Source organism: Bos taurus, chromosome 6 (genome assembly GCF_002263795.3).
Source record: "Bos taurus isolate L1 Dominette 01449 registration number 42190680 breed Hereford chromosome 6, ARS-UCD2.0, whole genome shotgun sequence".
NCBI classification, from domain to species: Eukaryota; Metazoa; Chordata; class Mammalia; order Artiodactyla; family Bovidae; genus Bos; species Bos taurus.
In genome coordinates this window covers 87,714,752-87,737,712 of record NC_037333.1, presented here as the reverse complement: position 1 = coordinate 87,737,712, position 22,961 = coordinate 87,714,752, and the positions used below count along the sequence as shown (strand labels likewise).

General features: G+C 37.9%; 1 non-coding gene across 1 annotated transcript; it reads left to right on the top strand.

Annotated features, from left to right (window-relative positions):
* Nucleotides 1-13,265: 13,265 nt before the first annotated feature.
* On the top strand, nucleotides 13,266-13,337 carry TRNAC-GCA (transfer RNA cysteine (anticodon GCA)). Its single transcript has one exon. It is a non-coding gene; the product is annotated as a tRNA-Cys (tRNA).
* The last annotated feature ends 9,624 nt before the right edge of the window (nucleotides 13,338-22,961 follow it).

The window sequence follows — 22,961 nt, the reverse complement described above, 5'->3', positions numbered from 1 at the left end:
ACCCACTCCAGTATTCTTGCCTGGAGAATCCCACGGATAGAGGAGCCTGGCAGGCTACAGTCTATGGGGTTGCAAAGAGTTGGACATGACTGAGTGACTCAGCATGCCTACGTGCAAGATGTTAATTACAGGAGAAACTGAATGGGGTTTATGGGAATTCTCTGTACTATCTTTGCAAATTTTCTGTAAATCATAAGCTACTGTAAAATAAGATGCTCATTTTAAAAAAAACAGCAATTTTTAAAAATTACTCTTAAAATAGAGATCTTATCTTTTTTTCCCTTCTTGTGGACAAAAGGCTAGGTCTGTTCAGTTTTTGAGGAGAAGAACTGAACTTACAGGAGAAGAAATGGCTTGAGTATTCTCAATAAAGTAGACATCAAGTGGGATATTCTGAAATATGACAGGTTTGGAGGAAATTGTGTTCTTGAAAATGATATGAAAGATTTGAAGTAGTAAATTCAATAGAAATTTTAGGGTGAATATCAGTAAGTACATTGTGTAAATTTTTTAAATTGTTTATGTGAAGAAGAATGTATTTAAATTGTTCATGGAACAAAATTTATTTCTGTGATAATTTAAAATAAGCATAATATTCATGTTGTTCAGATATTTATAGAGCCATTACATAGAACTCATGTAAATAGTAGGAATCAGCTGTTATAGAACCAGTCTCTAGATATACACTATTTAGAGCAAAGAAGATGCTTCTGTCAGAGAAGGCTGTTCAACAAATAATGTTCTTTGTCTATTCAATGTCTGTGGCTTGTTTCTGTTATTGAAAGGTCCTCAATTTTGTTAAGGGAGGCAATGAACCACCTAAAATAATTCAATATGCCAACATCCTTGAAACTAGAGCTGTCTATGGAATACAATTGTGGCCAATGAGGATTATAGTGAAAGTTGCTCAGTCATGTCTGACTCTTTGTGACCCCATGGACTATACAGTCTATGAAATTCTCCAGGCCAGAATACTGGAGTGAGTAGCCTTTCCCTTCTACAGGGATCTTCCCAACCCAGGGATCAAACCCAAGTCTCTTACAGAGAAAGTGAAAAATATTATCTTCATTGTTTCTCATTTTTCCTTCCTTTCTGTAACACCAATTCTAAACCCAGAGTGTAGGAATAATTCTGTGACTATGAGGGCATAATTGTAAGGCTGCAGCTCACACACTAAGGAGAGTAGGATAAAGAGATGGACAGCCAGATCTTAAAAATATTTTCGAGTGACTATGCTAGCCTGGGCATATTACTACCAGACTTCTAGTTATCTGAGGAAAATAGCTTCACTTAGTACTCTATGAAGTCAAAATCGATCCTTACTGATGCAGCTCCCTGAACTGATCCTGTTACTTAAAGAGTGAAAGAGAAAGGGAATATTGATTTAGCTCTTAATCAATCAATGGGATGGCTAATGGAGAAATATCAATTGCATCAAAAAGAATAAGATATTTGAGAATAAATCTAATGAAGGAGGTAAAAGACTTGTACTTGGAAAAGTAGGAGACACTGGTGAAATACATTGAAGATAAACACAAACAGATAAAAAGATAAACACAAACAGATAAAAAGATACATCACACTCATGGGCCAAAGAACTAAATAGACATTTCTCCAAAGAAGACATACAGATGGCTAACAAACACATGAAAAGATGCTCAACATCACTCATTATCAGAGAAATGCAAATCAAAACCACTATGAGGTACCATTTCACGCCAGTCAGAATGGCTGCGATCCATAAGTCTACAAGCAATAAATGCTGGAGAGGGTGTAGAGAAAAGGGAACTCTCTTACACTGTTGTGGGAATGCAAACTAGTACAGCCACTATGGAGAACAGTGTGGAGATTCCTTAAAAAACTGGAAATAGAACTGCCTTATGATCCAGAAATCCCACTGCTGGGCATACACACTGAGGAAACCAGAAGGGAAAGAGACACATGTACCCCAGTGTTCATTGCAGCACTGTTTATAATGGAAGCAACCTAGATGCCCATCAGCAGATGAATGGATAAGAAAGCTGTGGTACATATACACAATGATGAGATGGATGAAACTGGAACCTATTATACAGAGTGAAGTAAGCCAGAAAGAAAAACACCAATATAGTATACTAACGCATATATATGGAATTTAGAAAGATGGTAACAATAACCCTGTGTACGAGACAGCAAAAGAGACACCGATGTATAGATCAGTATTATGGACTCTGTGGGAGAGGGAGAGGGTGGGGAGATTTGGGAGAATGGCATTGAAACATGTATAATATCATGTATGAAACGAGTCGCCAGTCCAGGTTCGATGCAGGATACTGGATGCTTGGGGCTGGTGCACTCGGACAACCCAAAGGGAGGGTATGGGGAGGGAGGAGGGAGGAGGGTTCAGGATGGGGAACACAGGTATACCTGTGGCGGATTCATTTAGATATTTGGCAAAACTAATACAATATTGTAAAGTTTAAAAATAAAATAAAATTTAACAAATGTTAAAAAATCTTTAAAAAAATAGCTCAAAAAAAAAAAAAAAGAAGAATTAATATTGTTAAGATGACTATTCTATCTGAGGCAATTTATAGATTCAGGACAATCCCTATCAAAATACCAATGGCATTTTTCACAAAACTAGAACTAATAATTCTAAAATTTGTATGGAAACAAAAGATCCTCTATAGCCAAGACAATCTTAAGAAAAAAGAACAAAAGAGGATATACCATGCCCCCTGATGTCAAACTATGCTACGAAGATACAGTAATCAAAACAGTATGGTACTTGCACAAAAGCAAACACATAGATGAATGGAATCAAACAGAGAGCCCAGAAATAAACCCATATGTATAAGCTCAATTAACCTGCAAAAAAGTAGGCAGCAGGGGGGTAGAGACAGACTCTTCACTAAATGGTGTTGGGAAAAGTGGACAACTACATGTAAAAAAATCAAACTGGATTACTTTTTCACAACATATACACAAACTCAAAATAGATTAAAGGCTTAAATGTATTAATAAGACCTGAAACCATAAAACTTCTGGAAGAAAACAGAGGCAATACACTCTGTGACATGAATCTTAGGAATATTTACTGTATATGTCTCCTTAGGCAAGGGGGAAGAAAGCAAAAATAAATGAATACATCAAACCGAAAAGGTTTTACACAGCAAAGGAAGCTATCAACAAAATAAAAACTCTGCCTGCTGAATGGCCAAAGATATTTGCAAATGGCATATCCAACAGGGGTTAATATCTAAAATATACAAAGAACTCATACAACTCAAAATAAAATAAAACAAAAAGGCTGATTAAAAAATAGCAGAAGACCTGAATAAACATTTTTTTCCAAAGAAGATAACAGATGGCTAACAGACGCATGAAAAGATGTTCAACATTGCTAATTATCAGGGAAATGCAAACCAAAACTACAATGAGATATCCTTTCATACCTGTCAGGATTGCTACTATAAAAAAGACCACAAATATTAAGCATTGGCCAGACATGGAGAAAAGGAAACCCCTGTGCACCACTGGTGAGAATGTAAATAGATGCAGCCACTGTGGAAAACGTTATTCAGTTCAGTTCATTTCAGTCACTCATTTGTGTCCGACTCTTTGCGACCCTGTGAATCACAGTACGCCAGGCCTCCCTGTCCATCACCAACTCCCAGAGTTTACCCAAAACTCATGTCCATTGAGTCGGTGATGCTATCCAGCCATCTCATCCTCTGTCATCCCCTTTTCCTCCTGCCCTCAATCCCTCCCAGCATCAGGGTCTTGGAGATTTCTGAAAAAAAAAAAAAAAATTAAAAATAGGCTACCATATGATCCAGAATTTCTACTCCTAGGTATTTAGTCTATAGAAAAGGAAAACTCTGATTAGAAATGATTAATGTATGCCTGTGTTTATTGCAGCACTATTTACAATAGCTAAGATATGAAAGTAATTAAGTGACCATGGATAGATGAATGGATAAAAATGTGAGATACACACCCAGATACACAGTGCAGTATTACTCAGCCATAAAAAAGAATGAAATCTTGCCGTTTGGGACAGCATAGATGGACCTAGAAGGTACTATGCTAAGTAAAACAAGTCAGACAAGGAAATAATACTGTATGATTTCACTTATATGTGGAATCTAAGAACAAAACAAATGAACAAATGTAATCAAATAAAAATAGGGTCATGGATATAGAGAACAAAAAGTAGTTGGTAGAGGGGAGATGGGAGAGGGAGGAGAAAAGTGAGAGAAATTAAGAGGTACAAAATAAATGTCACAGTATGAAATGGGAAGCATGGGGAATACAGTCAATAATTATGCAATATCTTTGTATAGTAGCAGATGGCAACTAGAATTATTATGGTGATCATTTTGAAATGTTTGGAAATACTGAATCACTATTGTATGCACCAGGAAATAATATAGTGTAGTAGGTCAATTATACTTCAATAACAAATGAACAAAAAAATCTCATAGGAAAAAAGATCATAATTTGTGGCTACCAGAGGTGAGGGGATGGGTTTTGAATCCTCCTGCCAATGCAGGAACCACAGAAGACGAAGGTTTGATCCCTGGGTGAGGAAGATCCCCTGGAGAAGAAAATAGCAACCCACTCCAGTTTTCTTGCCAGGATAATCCCACAGACAAAAGGAGCCTGATGAGTTACCATCATTGAAGTCACAAAGAGTCAGACACAACTGAGAAACAGGGCAGGCATGCAGAAGGTGAGGGGACAGGGAGGGGGAGTTAGATGAAGGTAGTCAAAAGGTATAACATTTCCAGTTATAAGTATTAACGATGTAATGTCCAACATGATAAGATAATTAACCCTGCTCTACTTTATAAATGAAAGTTCATAAGAGAATAAATCCTGCAAGTGCCCATCAAAAAGACAAATATTTTTTCTGTTTCTTTAATGTTTATATGAAATGATGGATGGTCACTAAACCTATTGTTATAATCCTTTCATGATGTATGTAAGTCAAATCATTATGTTGTGTATCTTAAATTTATACAGTGCTGTACTTCAATAAAACTGGGGCAAAAAAAGTGAACCTCCAACATAGCCTACTCTTTATATTTAAAGTGAAAGAAATTTATTACACAAAATGAAATGGATTATTGTTAATCCATGGAGGAAATACATTCTCTCTGAACAAAATGGCTAAAGGAATCTCTGAAGTCCTGGAACAAAACTCTCTTTGCAGCTGTTTTAGAATATGCTGGAAGCTGGGGAAAATGTGAAGAGAGCAGCATAGACTTTTCTTCCACTCATGGACAAAAGTAAGTCTAGTACTTTCCCAGATGTCAAAGGACAAACTGACTCAGTTGCTAAGCACTGTTTTCAGAGACTTCATAATCAGAGGAAGAGATAAAACAGAAAGTATAGAACCATATTGTGGAATGTCAACAGAAGGCATTTTAATGTCAAAAACTGACAGAAAAGTTCTACATTAACAAAGAGTATTAGTTAATTATATAAGACTAATGATCATACTACTTGAAATAAAATTACCAATGAAATATAAAAGTAAGGAGTAACTTCATTAAATCTGATAACCCAGGAAGCAGTGATTTTTTTCCTCTCAGAGAAACTTTGAGGAATTTAGAGTTGCTTGAATAAACAGGATTGAAATAAAGAAATGGTGGATGGAACACATGATCCTCCACAGGTGAAGTACTGAGAGCAAATGCAGAAGACCTGGCAAAATCCATGTGAGCCACCAGCCCTTTCCCTTTTCCACCATCCAAGTCAGTGGAACAATGTGGATCCTATTACCGCTTCTGGGAAACACAACTGGTTCCAGGAGGTCATGGCAAGCAGAGGCGCCCAAAGTGGCATTTACTCCCTGCCTATTTGGCCCACTAGGTAAGGAATGGGGCTCTTCATTGGCTAACTTCTAACAGATGCAGCTGTGCCAGGCAAAGAATGGTGGTCCTCTGCCAGCTAATTCCTGGCCACTACTTGCTGTCTTTGGCTTCAGATACTTCCTATTTCTCCCCAGGCCACTGTACCTCTGAACTAGCAAGTATGATTACAGTAAATCTTAACTCTTCCTATGTGTGTGTTTTTATGCTAGAAAGAAAACCCACATAGTCCTTGATCAGCTTCTATTTGTGGGTAATGAGAGAATTTTTTTTGTTTCAGGTGTGTCTGAGGAGACAGAAAAATCATTAGGCACATCAGTTATTTTTAGGACAAAGGAAGGGGACTGCTCTGAAACATTAGAACTTACTCTAAGAAGTAAATTTTCAAACTTTGTTTACTCAGTCAGATTCTAGAATGTACCACATTATGTAACCAATATGGTCAGTAATGAAAAAGCCCAACTCAACTATCATTTAAAGGAGATTAAAAAAAAAAAAGATGGCTATCAAATAAGAAACAGTGCAAGACCTCTTGAAGAAAAGTTTGCATATTTTAGTAAAGTAAATTTTGAGAGTTTGACATGTTCAATAAATTGTCCAAGAGCCCAAATAAAGCAAAACAGATTAAAATGATGAAAGAAAAGATGAAGTACAGACACATGAAAGAATTTCCATCTAAAATGGAACGGAAGACTCTGAAATGGAGAATCTCACACGTGCACCCTCCGAAGAATGGTACTTAAGAACTGAGAGACTGCCTTCCCATAAATGCTTCATTTACAAATGACTAAGGATTATCTCCTGACCAATGAACATCTGCTAAAAATCCCTGGCCATTCTCAAGCCAGTGAACTTACTTGGTCTCTGGCTGGACTTCTCTTTTTGCACTCCTTGCCCATAACAACAACCCATCCCAAACCCTCAAAAGACTTGTCTGTAGCTTGCCACAGCATGTATTTCCCAAATTGCTATTCCTTTTCTATTCTCGAATAAACTCAGTGTCTTGTAATTTGAGCTTGTCTCAGTTTATCTCTTCATTTGGGCTGACAGAAGGAAGGAATTCAATATGCCTATATTACTAAAAAAGAGAAAAAAAAGCCAAAGAAGTACTAATGTAAATATAAAGAAGTTTTAATTGGATGAAGAAAGTCTGAGTCTGAAACTAAAATGGTTCCCTGAACACAAGGAAAAATAAATGAAAAGAGAGTGTAGGTTTAAAGAAAATAAGTTCAATTATTTCTAAGCAACTCATGAACAAAAGAGAAAGTTTACAGATAGTAAAGATAGTTGAGAGACTACACAGAAAATAAGAACAATGAAATTTAGTGTGTTAAAACTTACAGTAAAGGATCAAAGCCAATCTACAAAACACTAGCCTACGTGTCGTTTCTATTATTAAATACAAATGAATGAAAAGAAATGATTTCAAACCTCAAAACATTTGAAAATGAGTTGTAAAATTTAAGGAAAGCAGGAGAAAGAAACTAATACAATACATAAAAAAGTAATTGCAAATTAAAGATCTATAGACAATGTTAAAAGCTAGGACCTGGACCTTTTAAATACATCAAATATATAAAACATGCTGGTAAATCTAAATAACAACAAAAAGAATTAGCATGTTAAAATGAGATATCTATAAAAAAATTTTAATTAGCTATTATATAACTATATTGTGTGTATGTGTGTGTGTGTATGTGTTTGTGTGTGTATGTGCCCTCAGCTGTGTCTGACTCTTTGTGACTCATGGACTATAGTCAGCCAGGTTCCTTTGTCCATGGAACTTTCCAGGCAAGAATACTGAAGTAGGTTGCCATTTCCTACTCCAAGGGATCTTCCTGACCCAGGGATCAAACCCATGTCTCTTATGTCTCCTGCAATGTTAAAAAACTTAATGATATGTATTTTACAGAAAATATAAATTGATAAGATAGATTCTAAAAAAAATTAGAAAACCTCAAAAAACCTCCAAGCTGAGGAATAATTAAAAATTGTGTTATTTTTTTAAGGTTTCCATCTTGATAGTTTTACAGGTGAATTCTTCTAAACATTCAAAAAAAAGAAAATATAAAGAGCCTAGGAAAAGAAGAAAATTTTCTAACTCAGCTAATATAAACCTACTAGCAAAATCTTACAAAGTATAGAAATCTGCAGTTGTTTCTCAGTTAAGACAATGTAAACATTCTAAATATACAGCAAATGTAATACAACATGATTTTAATACAATAACACATCATGACTGAGTATGAACTATACTAGAAAATAAGAATGGCTTAAAGTCAAGAAATTAATAAAGCAGTGCATAGCAACCATTGGCCAAGGAAGAAAGGCTACATAAATATTTATTGGTCTTTGATGTGGGGTGGTGGGGAGAGGGCAACAAATGACTTTTATTATCTTACTTGCTACTCCTCCTATGAACCAACTGAGACGTAGGGAAAGGACTCAAACAAATGGAGATTAAAATACAGTCATCACTTCATATCCACCAGGGCCTCTCCCCACCTCCCACCCATGGATACCAAAATCTACTGATGCTCAAGTCCCTTTTATAAATGTCCTGTATTTGCTTAACCTATGCACATTCTCTCCTAAACTCTAAGTCATCTCCATATTACTTATAATACCTAATACAATGTGAATGTTATGTAAATAACATTTTGGATCCTGGACCCAATTCCAATATGTGTGTGTCAACAAGCAATTCTCAGATGAGAAATCAACTCAATTCTATCCAGAGACAGCATAGATTCTACAAGTAAAGGGTAGGACTGCCTCCACTTCAGGCACCAAACGCAAACCTGGGTTGTAACTGCTCCTGACCAACCAGCTTCAGATTTGAGGTTCTAACAACCCCTCCAATTCTAGATGCCAACCATAGGTCCAGGTTGTTACCTATACTTCTGAGCAACTGGTTATAGATCAGACATTCCCATGACCCCCTTATCATTTTGAATAATTTGCTAGACTGTTTCACAGAACTGTGGAAACATGTTTACTCGCTAGATTACCAATTTATAAGAGATTAAGAAAAGGTGGCAAGAATATACAGAGGAATTATACAAAAAAAGATCTTAATGACCAGAATAACCACGATGATGTGGTCACCTAAAGCCAGACATCCTGGAGTGTGAAGTAAAGTGGTCCTTAGGAAGTATTACATGAATAAATCTAGTGGAGGTGATGGAATTCTAGCTAAGTTATTTCAAATCCTAAAAAATGATGCTGTTAAAGTGCTGCAGTCAATATGCCAGCAAATTTGGAAAACCAGCAATGGCCACAGGACTGGTAAAGGTCAGTTTTAATTTCAATCCCCAAAAATGGCAGTGCCAAAGAATCTTCAAACTACCACATAATTGCACTCATTTCACATGCTAGCAAGATAATGCTCAAAATCCTTCAAGCTAGACTTCAATAGTACTTGCACTGAGAACTTCCAGATATACAAGCTGCATTTAGAAAAAGCAGAGGAAGCAGAGATCAAATTGCCACAATCTACTGGATCATAGAAAAAGAAAGGGAATTCCAGAAAAACATCTACTTCTGCTTTGTTGACTATGTTATAGCCTTTGACTGTGGACTGTGTAGATCACAACAAACTGTGGAAAATTCATAAACAGATGGGAATGCCAGACCACCTTACCCGTCTCCTGAGAAACCTGTATGCAGGACAAGAAGCAATAGTTAGAACAGGATATGGAACAACTGACCGCTTCCAAATTGGAGAGGAGTACATCATGGCTGTATTTTTTCATCCTGCTTCTTTCATTTATATGCAGAGCACATCACACGAAATGCCCAGCTGGATGAAGCACAAGCTAGAATGAAGATTGCCTGGAGAAATGTCAGCAATCTCAGATATGCAGGTGATACCACTCTAATGGAAGAAAGTAAAGAGGAATTAAAGAGCATCTTAATGAAGGTGAAAGAAGAGAGTGAAAAAACTTGCTTAAAATAAAACATTCAAAAAACAAAGATCATGACATCTAATCTCATCACTTCATGGCAAATGGATGGGTAAAAAGTGGAAATAGTGACAGATTTTATTTTCTTGGGCTCCAAAATGACAATGGACTGTGACGGCAGCCACTAAATTAAAAGATGCTTGCTCCTTGAAGGAAAGCTATGACAAACTTAGACAGTGTATTAAAAAAGCAGAGATATCACTTTGCAGACAAAGGTCTGTATAGTCAAATCTGTGTTTTTTCTAGTAGCCATGTATGGATGTGAGAGTTGGACCATAAAGAAGGCTGAGCACCGAGGAGTTGATGCTTTCGAACTTTGGTGCTAGAGAAGACTCTTGAGAGTCCCTTGGACTGCAAGGAGATCAAACTAGTCAATCCTAAAGGAAATAAACCCTGAATATTCATTGGAAGGACTGATGCTAAAGCTGAAGCTCCAATACTTTGGCCAGCTGATGTCAAGAGCCTACTCATTGGAAAAGCCCTGATGCTAGGAAAGACTGAGGGGAAGAAAAGGGGATGACAGAGGATAAAATGGTTGGATAGCATCACTGACTCTATGGACATGAATCTGAGCAAACTCGGAGATAGTGAAGGGCAGGGAAGCCTGACCTGCTGCAGACCATGGGGTAGCAAAGAGTTGGATACAGCTTAGTGACTGAACAACAACAATAACAAAGGCTATTAAAGGGTATACAGATCCACAGCCAGATGAAGGGTTTCATAGGGTGAGATCCCAAACAGAAGAACTTCTGTCGTCAAGGAGCTTATGGTTCAGCACTGTAGCATATGGAAATATTCTAATTCCCCAGCTTGGAAACTCTCTGAACCTTCTCCTTTGGGTTTTTTTGGAGTCCTCATTACTTAAGCATGATTGATTAAATCATCAGTCAATGATGATTGATTGGCCAAGCAATCTAGCCCTTCTTTCCTCCCTGTAAATCAACCCTCTCTTCAAGATTGGTCTTCCTTGCCACCAGCTCACTTTCTGAGGTGTTTTCAAAAGCTACCTTAATTAAAATAAATCAGTTATGTGGAAAGGGACTTCTGAATAACACAACACTCATTTCACCTTTGTGGCTCTGAATCATTTTCAAGAACTGAGGACAAGAGACCAAATACAATAATAAAAGATGCACCCATTGCTCAGGAAATTTGGGATTCAAGAGCTGTGAGCCTGGAACTGTGGATAAAGACCAGATATATATGAGAAATATTTTGATCATCTGAGTGACCAAACATACATATTTCTTATAAATCACAATATTGCAGATAATACATAATCTGGATGTTTAACTATGGTAGCATTATAATTTTATTGTTCAGTCACTAAGTCATGTCCAACTCTTTGCGACCCCATGGACTGTAGCTTGCCAGGTTCCTCTGCCCATGAGATTTTCTAGGCAAGAGTACTGGCGTGAGTTGCCATTTCTGATCCAGGGATCAAACCCACGTCTTCTGCATTGGCAGACGGATTCCCTACCGTTGAGCCTCCAGGGAACCCACACAATGTTACACATATAAGTATGTAAAAGTAACAGTATAACACAAATATTACACAGTAAAATAGATAAAAGAATTGACTTTAAAGTCAAGTCAGCTTCCTTTCAAGATTCTGCCTCACTGGAAGGTTAGAGCTAGAATGGAAACAGTTCCATGACTGAGAGGGAACAGCATAGAGTACCATCCAGACCTAAAAAGATGGAGAAAGTCAGTTTGATTCAGATAAAATCTTAACAGTTTTCTTTAAATAATTATTTGTTCAGTTGTGTTGTCTTAGTGCAGCATGCAGGATCTTAGTTGAGGCATGCAGCTCCCTATTACGGTGCACTGACTCAGTTGTTCTGCAGCATGTGGGATCTTAGTTCCCTGACCAGGGATCAACCCCCCATCCACTTCATTGCAAGATGGATTCTTAATCACTGGACCACCAGGGAAGTCCCTTCCTGAGAGCTTTAATTTCTGAAGTCAATCGGTGCTGCATACTCAGGTACCTTTGTTGTTTACCAAATTAAGCAGCCTCTGGTTTGCATAGTTGCAAGAATTTTGTTTTATTTGGTTTTCCCCAGGCTTACTGAATCTAAAGGAGTTATATTCTCAGGGCATTTGTTAGAATATCAGTATAGAAAGTTTTACTTATATTAATGTAATAAATAGCTTTTCAGAAAACTTCCTAAGACGGTTCATTATTCATGCATGGCTGTTGTAATAGTGGGTTTTCTCTGATTAAAATAAGATTTCACTTTTCAAGTCTCTGACATGTATGGGAAAGTATTTAGCAATAGACACATATTTAATTTAATAAATTAAATATATACTGTTTTTAAAGGACAATCTATAATACTTGAAGAAGAGGAGTTTAGAATATGTTATTGAATTGGGCCTAGATGGGGTATTCTATGAAAAGCATTTTTATGAAGTGATAAGTAGATTTTTCATGGTTAAATGTTGATTATCTGCCAGTGATATTTTCAGCTTATCTTTGCTTATAGGAAATGGAAGTTTGTTTACGTATTTGTTTAGCTTCATGTACACATCACAATACAAAGTTTAAAGAAAAACACAGAGTGGAAAAGTGGAGAGTACCTTGGTTATCCATGTGATAATAGCTCCAAGTGAAAACTTTCACAGGTGAAAAGACCCTGTTATGGAAGTTCAGTTCTTCCTGGAAAAGAGTTGTTTTGTACCTGGGATTCTGAGCTGGAACTGATTCTTTCTACCAACTGGAATTTAAAGTGTCCCTCCCTCCGCCACAACAGGATGAAGGGGCCCCAGGCTAGAATGCACCAGGGCTAAGTTCCTAGACATCTCTCCCAGAAGGAAAACAATAGACTGCTGGCATTTTTTAAGTCGATAAGAAGGAGGAAACCACTGGAACTCAAGAGAAATTGGTTGGTAATGATTTTAAAGGTGGCCATGAACATTTGCAGTTGCAAAGCAGAACATCTTTCAGCAAAGAGGCTCTTGATAGAGGAAATGACTGGTCACTTTGAACAAGGAACAAAATTGGCTTGATTCACACAAATAATCAGCCAAGCTTGAAAAATTTGAGGAAGTAAATCCAGACCCAATTTAATGTTAAGGTAACAGCCGCTTAGCCACTCCAGAGAGTCTCACCAATTCCCTAGTTCAAGGCAAGAGCAGTTTATTCTATCGTTGTTTGTTTTTACATAACCACGAGGTAAAATACATTTGAACTTTCCCTTTCTGTCCGTTGTAGGGGTATGATTTCTCTCAATAATTTTTTTTCTCTAAATTTTGCAAAGTCTCAACTTAGAAACTTTCCTAAATATTGTTGTAACTATAGGTGGATACCATCTCCTTATTATAATCTCATGCCTGCAATGGACAAATGTAAGTTCACCAGGTATAATTTTGCAGCAATTGGGGTGTTCAAGAAATGTTACTTTGATTTAAATTTAGCTAAAACATATTTAGGGCTTCCCTACTAGCTCAGATGGTAAAGCATCTGCCTGCAATGCAGGAGACCCAGGTTCAATCCCTGGGTTGGGAAGATACCCTGGAGAAGGAAATGGCAACCCACTCCAGTATTCTTGCCTGGAGAATTTCATAGAGAGAGGAGCCTGGCAGGCTACCATCCGTGGGGTTGCAAAGAATCAGACACTACTGAGTGACTAACACACAAAAACATTTTTAAATCTCCAGATATCAAGGCTGGCAGGAAATTCAATCTCAGTTACTTGGTCCCTCACTTCCTGGAATTTCAAACTCACCAAAATGCAGAAGGTGATCCCTCTTGGTTTGGGCAGCACAGGTTACCTTTGTGATGCCCTGTGAACCAGGCTCTGTGGCATGGTGAGCCACCCACACGTGCTGGGTTTTAGCTTCTCCAGGCCCAGTTAGAGCCTCGCTAACTCTGTGGGCCGTAACTCCCCAGGCCTTATGGAAATGAGATAGCTCCATATCTCTGATTCTGTCTTTTTCACCAATTATGAGAAGTCACCCACGTCTGTCCCTTTAAGCTGGGGAAACAAAAACACAAAAGAAAAGCTGTATGTGGGACATTTCTTTTTCTTTTTGGTCTTTCCTCAAAGCAAAGAAACACAGAACTTGGTGTGTGTGGCAGGATTAGGGGTGGAGAGGATATAGTAAAAAGAATAGTGATAGAACAAAATAAAACAGGATGTGCTGCTTCACAGGTAGGTAACATCTTTTACAGAACATGCTCGTAACAGGACTTACCTGTATCCGCATGTTAATAATGAGAACAGTTCATCTATTCTCATAGAAGATGAAAAAAAACAGCATTTTCTAGAGTGATCAAAGGGATTAATGGGACATTTATATACCCAGAAATAGGTTTAATGAGGCCCTATTCATATTCTTGCCTGGAGAATCCCATGGATGGAGGAGCCTAGTGGGCTACAGTCCACGGGGTCGCAAAGAGTCTGACACGACTGAGCAACTTCACTTTCACTTTCATTCTATGGATATAAGAGATTCGCAGGTATCAGGAATCTAAGAAATTCCATGGCTTCAAGTATACGCTAGAATATTAGAATTACTTAAAAGTGAGAGTTTGAAAGTCATTCAGTTGTGTCCAACTCTTTGGGACCCTGTGGACTATACAGTCCATGGAATTCTCTAGGCCAGAATACTGGAGTGGGTAGCCTATCCCTTCTCCAGGGGATCTTCTGGACCCAGGAACCGAACCAGGGTCTCCTGCATTGCAAGCAGATTCTTTACCAACTGAGCTATCAGAGAAGCCCAAAAGTACTTAAGACTTACTCTTATAAGTAATGAATCTAAGAGTAAGAGTAATTGAAATCCCTCAAATCACTGCAGATGGTAACTGCAACCACAAAATTAAAAGATGCTTGCTCCTTGGAAGAAAAGCTGTGACCAACCTAGACAGCATATTAAAAAGCAGAGACATTACTTTGCCGACAAAGGTCTGTCTAATCAAAGCTATGGTTTTTCCAGTGGTCACGTATGGATGTGACAGTAGGATCATAAAGAAGGCTGAATGCCAAAGAATCGATGCTTTTGAACTGTGGTGTTGGAGAAGACTCTTGAGAGTCCCATGGACTGCAAGGAGATCCAACCAGTCCATCCTAAAGGAGATCAGTCCTGAATATTGGAAGGACTGATGCTAAAGCTGAAGCTCAATATTTTGGCCACCTAATGTGAAAAGCCGATTCATTGGAAAAGACCCTGATGCCGGAAAAATTGAAGGCACAAGAAGGGGACAACAGAGGAAGAGATGATTGGATGATATCACTGACTCAATGGACATGAGTTTGAGCAAGCTCTGGGGGATTGTGAAGGACAGGGAAGCCTGGGGTGCTGCAGTCCATGGGGTCGCAGAGAGTCGGACACAACTGAGCGACTGAACAAAAACAACTACAGTCCTAAAGAGCGCCTTGCAGTTAGTCTTTCAATATCAGCATCAACTAAGTCTTTCATCTTCATTTTCCTAAAGATGAATGATCTCAGACAGTTCCCTGAATTCTGATGCGCATTTTGGGTAAAGTGCTAATGGAGAGCTCCTCGTGAGCATTTCCGCATGCTTGGTCGTAGGCAGTTCAGATGTGTAGCACTGCAAAAGGAAATGTTGGTCCCGAGTTCCCGTGGGCGCCAAACATTTCTGAGCAGCATCATAGACTGTGGACTGTGATTTTTTTTAAATTAATAATTAACCTTCCTTAAACTGGTTTTATTTAATGTGCTTGCTGTGTAAGAAAGCACATGATTCTTGAGTAAAAGGACATTTAATTTTCTAATCAAAGCCACAGAGATGCTTTCTTGCATTTATTTCTACCCAGTTTTGAATTATATGTTGATTGTGTGTAATTGATGTTTAGTAAGGAATAGGGGACAAAATTAGATGCTATTCTAAATAGCTCCTGCCTGGTTTTAATGTCAAATGGCTTCAATTTTCTGTAATTATCTATGAATAGTAAGTCCTAGGGTCTGTCAATTCAGTGTTTTCTGAAGAACAGGCATGTCACCATCACTGGGGAACTTGTTAAAACTGACCCAGCCCAAACTTACTGAATCAGAATCTGCATTTATTAGGTACATAAAAGTTTAAACAGCATGTCTTTGGACACAGTTTAGACTGAATTATTTGTGAAACTTTGGAAAACTATGGATGCCAAATTTCCATAGTAGATCTACTGAATTAGAATAACTGGAGTTGCATGCAACATGCATTTTTTTAAAAAAACCTCACAGGTCAAATTTGTTTGTACTTCTAACATTTCTTGTAATAGTGGGAATAAAACTACAATAGTAAATGGAACCATGCTTTCAGCATGAATTGTCATCAACAGGTATTCAGTTCAAGTGGTGCAAATTTTTTTTTAATTAAGGCAACAGATTTGAGGATTAGCTAGAGTTTATAGATTCTTATGAATTAACAATTTGAATAATTGGAAAATAAATTGGGGAATAAATATTTTTTATACTTTTTTCCTAATGTGTACAAAGCATTAAAATGTCATTAGAATATTTGATTCTGTGTTGTTACATTTATGGCAAAAGTTTTTTCTGGGATGGTATATGACTACTAAAATGATTGTGTAATTTCACATTTGAACTGTCTCTAGTAAGCATTTATGGGCTTCCCAGGTGGCACTAGTGGTAAAGAGCCCATCTGGCAATGCAGGAGACATAAGAGATGGGGAGATGATCCCTGGGTCAGGAAGATCCCCTGGAGAAGGAAATGGCAACCCACTCTAGTATTCTTGCCTGGAGAATTCCGTGTACAGAGGAGCCTTGTGAGCTCCAGTCCATGGGGTCGTAAAGAGCTGTACACAACTAAGGGACTAACACTGGGGCTCAGAGGTAAGGAATCCACTTGCAATGCAGGAGATGTAATTTAGATCCCTGGGTCAGGAAAATACTCTGGAGAAGGAAATGGCAAACTTGCCTGAGAAATCCCAGACAGAAGAGCCTGCAGGCTTAGTCCATGGGGTCACAAAGAGTCAGACATGACTGATGCGAGTTAGCATAACATCATAGATAGTAAGAATTTATTATTGGAATTTTCCAGAATAGTGGTAACTTCTGGGTTCTTGCTTTGTTTAGTGTGAAAATAACAGAATAAGGACCCTAGATATAAATTTTAGTGAATTTTTTTTTTTCTGTCTTAAAAAAGTGAGCTTTTGTAATAATAGCAGCCAAATAAGAGCAGTAACAATTTCTAGCTTGATTACTCTGGTTTTTCATCTGGTAAAATCTATTTGAATAAAAACGCAAAAATTTCAGACCAAAGTTCAGGTTCAGTTTTGTTTTGATTCATAAAAAGCTAGATTCTAAGATTGTGTGTTGTGTTTTTTTAAGGAGAGACAGTTTAGGATTGTTGATAATCATTTTTTATTTGCTTTGGTGTATTGTTTTATTTTGCCCCTTTTCTCTGTGCAAATTATTTCTAATTTATTCTGGAACATTAATTGATACTTTGATGAATACACATGATACCCTGAGAACTAAAGAATTGATTTTATTGAAAAGTTTTACGAGGTAAAATTGGGGATGATTTTTGGCGACTCAGTGGAATACAAAATTTGTTTGTTCTTTCTCTTCAAAAAAAAACGAGACAAAACCCTCATAAACATTTTGTGAAGACCTCCAGCCAATGGATAAATAATATGAGGTTTCAAAAAATTGGTAATAAAATATAAACTCTCCCTGTTAGTTTAAACTGTAAAGATGTGCAAAATATATTGTGCCTCACAATATAGCAGAATTGTAGTTTTCTGTGTAGTCATTGGATTAAATACCCAGAAGACTTCTGACTCTCTGCTTTCAGACAGCATGGAAAAAGTGGAGTATCCTAATCTCAAAAATCTAATCAATTTTACTACAGAAATTGCTTTGTTAACTAATGGTAATAAGTCTTAAGTAGAAGGGTTCTCTCAAATGTAATTTTAATATAGTTTTGCCCCCATGGAAACCCTTTTCATCTTGCTTTGATTCTAGTGTAAATGTAGAACACTTAAGTAAATTTCTGACTGGAAGATAATCTACATTCTCCGCTTATAAGAGAACCTAATTTATGAGCAGTAACTGCTAATTTGCTGAGTCTCTCCCTCAGTAAATCCTATTGAGCCTCAATGAAAATGGTGAATCCTATTCTAATATTTTAAAATGGTAATTAATTCACAGTACAAAGGGTATTATGAGGTACCTCCCAAATGTTTTGTAGCATTGAATTGACAGTTATTAAAAAAAAAAAAGCACAATTCTGAAGTCAACAAATTTGATCGCACTTCAAAATAAGTGTTGGTATAATTAGTAGGAGTCAGTTAACTAAGTTTATTGTACATTTATGGAATGGTCTGCTACATGAAAAGCACTATGCCACATCTCTGATTTTGAATGTCTGTCTCTCCATGAGAATACATCAACTCTATTCAAAAATTTTACATACTCATCTGTTTTATCTCAAATTCTACTATTTTAGAATTCCTTGAGCTACCAAGAGGAAGACCATGGAATCAGTGCAAAGTAATCTGATAATTCTGAAGGCTTCTCTAATAAGAATAGCTATAACTACTAAGTCATGTCATTGCCAAATTGTAATTTATAGGGGAAATGTATATTTGGTCCTCTCACATATATTTGGTTCTCATCCATAGTTCCTGGCTTAAAGCTTTCAAAACCCTTGGGATTTTCTGAGCAAAAGGAGCAATGAAATAATATTTAGTCTCTTGTACTTAGTTCCTCAGAACACTTCTGGAAAGGTGACTTTTTGATCCCGTCCAAAGGTGGGGGTTATTAGAGAGGAACTTTCAGTCTAGCTTGCTCCACCTGTGGAAGTGGAGGAGAAGGCCTGGAGGTTGAATCTATCACCGATGGCCAATGATCAACCATGCCCATGTAATGAAGTTTCTAGGGTTTGGAGAGCTTCTGAGTTGGTAAACATGTGGATAATGGGGAAAGCGGTGGGTCTGAGGAGGGCTTGGAGGCTCTGCCCTTTTTCTGTGTTTTCTCCTAGGATCTCTTCATCTGGCTATTGATTCCTGTATTTTAGTATCCTTTTTATAAAAAATTGGTAATCCAGTGAGTCAACAGGTTTTTCTGAGTTCTCTGAGCCATTCTAGCAAATTATTCAAACCTGAGAAGTGGTGGGAACCTCTTGATTTATAGCAAGTCAGTCAGAGGTACGTATAATAAATAACCTGCATTTGGGACTGGCATACTGAGTTGGAGGGGGTCATAGTTACCTCCAGGAGAAGGAGATGGCACCCCACTCCAGTACTCTTGCCTGGAAAATCCCATGGACGGAGGAGCCTGGTGGGCTGCAGTCCATGGGGTCGCTAAGAGTCAGACACTACTGAGCGACTTCACTTTCACTTTTCACTTTCATGCATTGGAGAAGGAAATGGCAACCCACTCCAGTGTTCTTTCTTGGAGAATCCCAGGGATGGGGGAGCCTGGTGGGCTGCCGTCTATAGGGTCACACAGAGTCGGACACGACTGAAGCGACTTAGCAGCAGCATAGTTACCTCCAGTTTTAGCCCATCAGTTAGAAGCACAGGTAACAATCTGGGCTTCCCTTTGGTGTCTGAAGTGGAGAAGAGTACAGTAAGACTGAGCTCTTTACCTGAGGAATCTGATGCAACCTTGAGATGTATAGCGTCAGAATCGAACTGAATTCTTGGACAGCCTGCTGGTGCCCTGGAATTGCTTGTTGATGTGGGGAGGCCTCCAAACACAAGCAAGTTGGAATTGGGTCCAGGAACCCTTTTGGAATCATATCAAGGAACATTTGGAAGAATTTTAAATTTTAATTTCTCCCTTACTTCTGTTTAAACCCCATTTTCTATTATCATTCAGAATTTCCAAGCACAAATATTCCACAGACTTGAGGAAAAAGAGGAAAATTATAAAAACAATGGAGGGTAGACAAAGTTATCTGTTTATATTAGTTGAGTATAAACAGTTAAACATGTTAATTGATAAGCCAAACTTTAACAAGGAAAGAGGCTAATTATGGTGACAAAGATAAGGATGAAATGAATATTTTTAAATCAAGAAAAATAAGGAAAACCAAGACAAATGATAAATATTTTTTCTTTACGTTTTGTCCCATAGTGAAATTATTTTTCTAAAAGCAAATGATTGAATAAAAATCCCAAAGTCCCAATTTACCCTTGTAAGATACTGATTTTCCTCTGTAGGAAAAGGCTGTGGAAACAACATTGTCTCAACTGCTAGCCAAAGCACGAACTAGATTACCTAGTAGGGCTTTTCCATTTCTAATTTCTAGACCCTTATATTCATAAATTTTCTTGTTTAATTTTTGTGCTGTCAATGGGAGTCCCAAAACTCTGGTAAAAAAAAAAAAGTCCAAAATGAAAACTGCTTATTCTCTGATAGTAAGGGGAAAAGAAAACCTATTCATTTCACTCTGTTAAGTTAGTTATTGTTCATCACTCAGTCACGCCTGACTCTTTGCAACCCCCTGGACTGTAGCTCACCAGGCTCCTCTGACCATGGGATTCTCTAGGCAAGAATACTGGAGTGGGTTGCCATTTCCCTTCTTCAGGGGATCTTTCCCAGGCAGGGATCAAACTCAAGTCTTCTGCACTGTAGGCAGATTCTTTACCATCTGAGCCACCAGAGAAACTCCTGTTAAGCAGATACAGTAAATATTCACTCCCTCATTCATACAACAAATATTTGAGTGTCTGGTGTGTGCCAGGCTCTATTTTATATGTATGAAATGTTAGCATCTTAATTCCTAATCAATCTAATGCCATGATTAAAGAAATAATAATATTAAGAGTAATGTCTAAAGCTCAACATTCAGAAAACTAAGATCATGGCATCTGGTCCCATCACTTCATGGGAAATAGATGGGGAAACAGTGGAAACAGTGTCAGACTTTATTTTGGGGAGCTCCAAAATCACTGCAGATGGTGACTGCAGCCATGAAATTAAAAGACGCTTACTCCTTGGAAGGAAAGTTATGACCAACCTAGATAGCATATTCAAAAGCAGAGACATTACTTTGCCCACAAAGGTCTGTCTAGTCAAGGCTATGGTTTTTCCAGTGGTCGTGTATGGATGTGAAAGTTTGACTGTGAAGAAAGCTGAGCGCCGAAGAATTGATGCTTTTGAACTGTGGTGTTGGAAAAGACTCTTGAGAGTCCCTTGGACTGCAAAGAGATCCAACCAGTCCATCCTAAAGGAGATCAGTCCTGGGTGTTCTTTGGAAGGACTGATGCTGAGGCTGAAACTCCAATACTTTAGCCACCTCATGTGAAGAGTTGACTCATTGGAAAAGACTCTGATGCTGGGAGGGATTGGGGGCAGGAGGAGAAGGAGACGACAGAGGATGAGATGGCTGGATGGCATCACCGACTGGATGGACAGGAGTTTGGGTGAACTCCAGAAGTTGGTGATGGACAGAGAGGCCTGGCGTGCTGCAATTCATGGGGTCTCAAAGAGTTAGACATACTGAGTGACTGAACTGAACTGAACTGATACATAGTGTGCTTCACAAATGAAAAGTCCATATTAGTTACATAAAACCGGAAAGGAGTCTATATAAGAAAAATATTCTTGTCCTCAATTATCAAAAAAGTCATTCTATATGTGCTGCTACCCATCCCATTTCCTCATTTTGCAAGTCTTGTAGCTGTGCTCTTTGAGACTATAGAGGGCGGAGTGTTGGAGAAGATGGTCCAGTTTTCATGGTCAGTCCCCTGTATCTGCTTTAATATTTCCCTGTGTTAGGTCTAGGTAACACGATCCCTAGGACCTGGGATACAACTTAACACTCAGTTCAGTCGCTCAGTCCTGTCCAACTATTTGCAACCCCAGGGACTGTAGCACGTCAGGCCTCCCTGTCCATCACCAACTCCTGGAGTTTACTCAAATGCATGTCCATTGAGTTGGTGATGCCATCCAACCATCTCATCCTCTGTTGTTTCCTTTTCCTCCTGTCTTCAATCTTTCCCAGCATCAGGGTCTTTTCAGATGAGTTGGTTCTTCGCATCAGGTAGCCAAAGTATTGGAGTTTCAGCTTCAGCATCAGTTCTTCCAGTGAATATTCAGGACTGATTTCTTTTAGGATGGACTGGTTGGATCTCCTTGCAGTCCAAGGGACTCTCAAGAGTTTTCTCCAACTTAACACTAGATTGGGAAAAAAGGCATGATTTTCCCCAGACTTGCTTGGGATATAGTAGTTAAAGCACTCTGCAAATTCTGTGGGATGGAAATCTGCCAGAAACTTATAACTGAGAGTGAATAAAGCAGAGGTCAATGCCCTCAAGGATCTTGCAGTTTAGAGAGGGAGGTGAATATAAATCTAGTCAATTATGACGTAGTAAAGTTATGTACTTACATTTGGAACAAAGTTAAGTAGTGAGTTTCTCATATTTATTTGACTATATGAAAAAATTTTTTTAAATATATAATCTCTTTAATCAATATAGCCAGAAGGTTATTAAATATATTAAAAGTGTGGGAAAGTACTTCATTAAAATTAAAAACTTCTGCTCTGTGAAAGTCAAGGTCAAAAGGATGACAAGACAAGCCACAGACTTAGAGGAAATATTTACAAAAGTCTTTTTTTGTGCAAAAATAAAGATAAAGGACTGCTATCTAAAATATACAAAGAACTTTTAAAAAATGCAACAAGAAAAAAAAAAGAACTCTATGTAAAAATGGCCCAAAATCTTTTAACAGACATCTCACCAAAGAAAATATACAGATGGCAAATAAGCATGTGAAAAGATGTTCTTTTTCATATGTCATCAGGAAAATACACATTAACACAACGAGATACCACTACACACCAATTACAATGGCCAAAATATGGAACAGAGAAGCACCAAATGCTGGTGAGATGCAGTACGAATAGGGAGTCTCATTTATTGCTGGTGAGAGTGCAAAATGGCATTGCCACTCTGGAAGACAGTTGGGCAGTACCTTACAAAACTAATAAAAATACTCAGCATATTCACATAATCACATGCTGTGATCATGCTCCTTGGTATAGATCCAAAGGAGTAGAAAATTTATGTCCACATGAAAACCAGTACATGGATATTTATAGCAGTTTTATTAATAACTGACAAGACTTAGAAGCAACCAAGATGTCCTTCAGTAGTTGAATAGATAAATTATGGCAGTACAGTCAGACAACGGAATATTATTC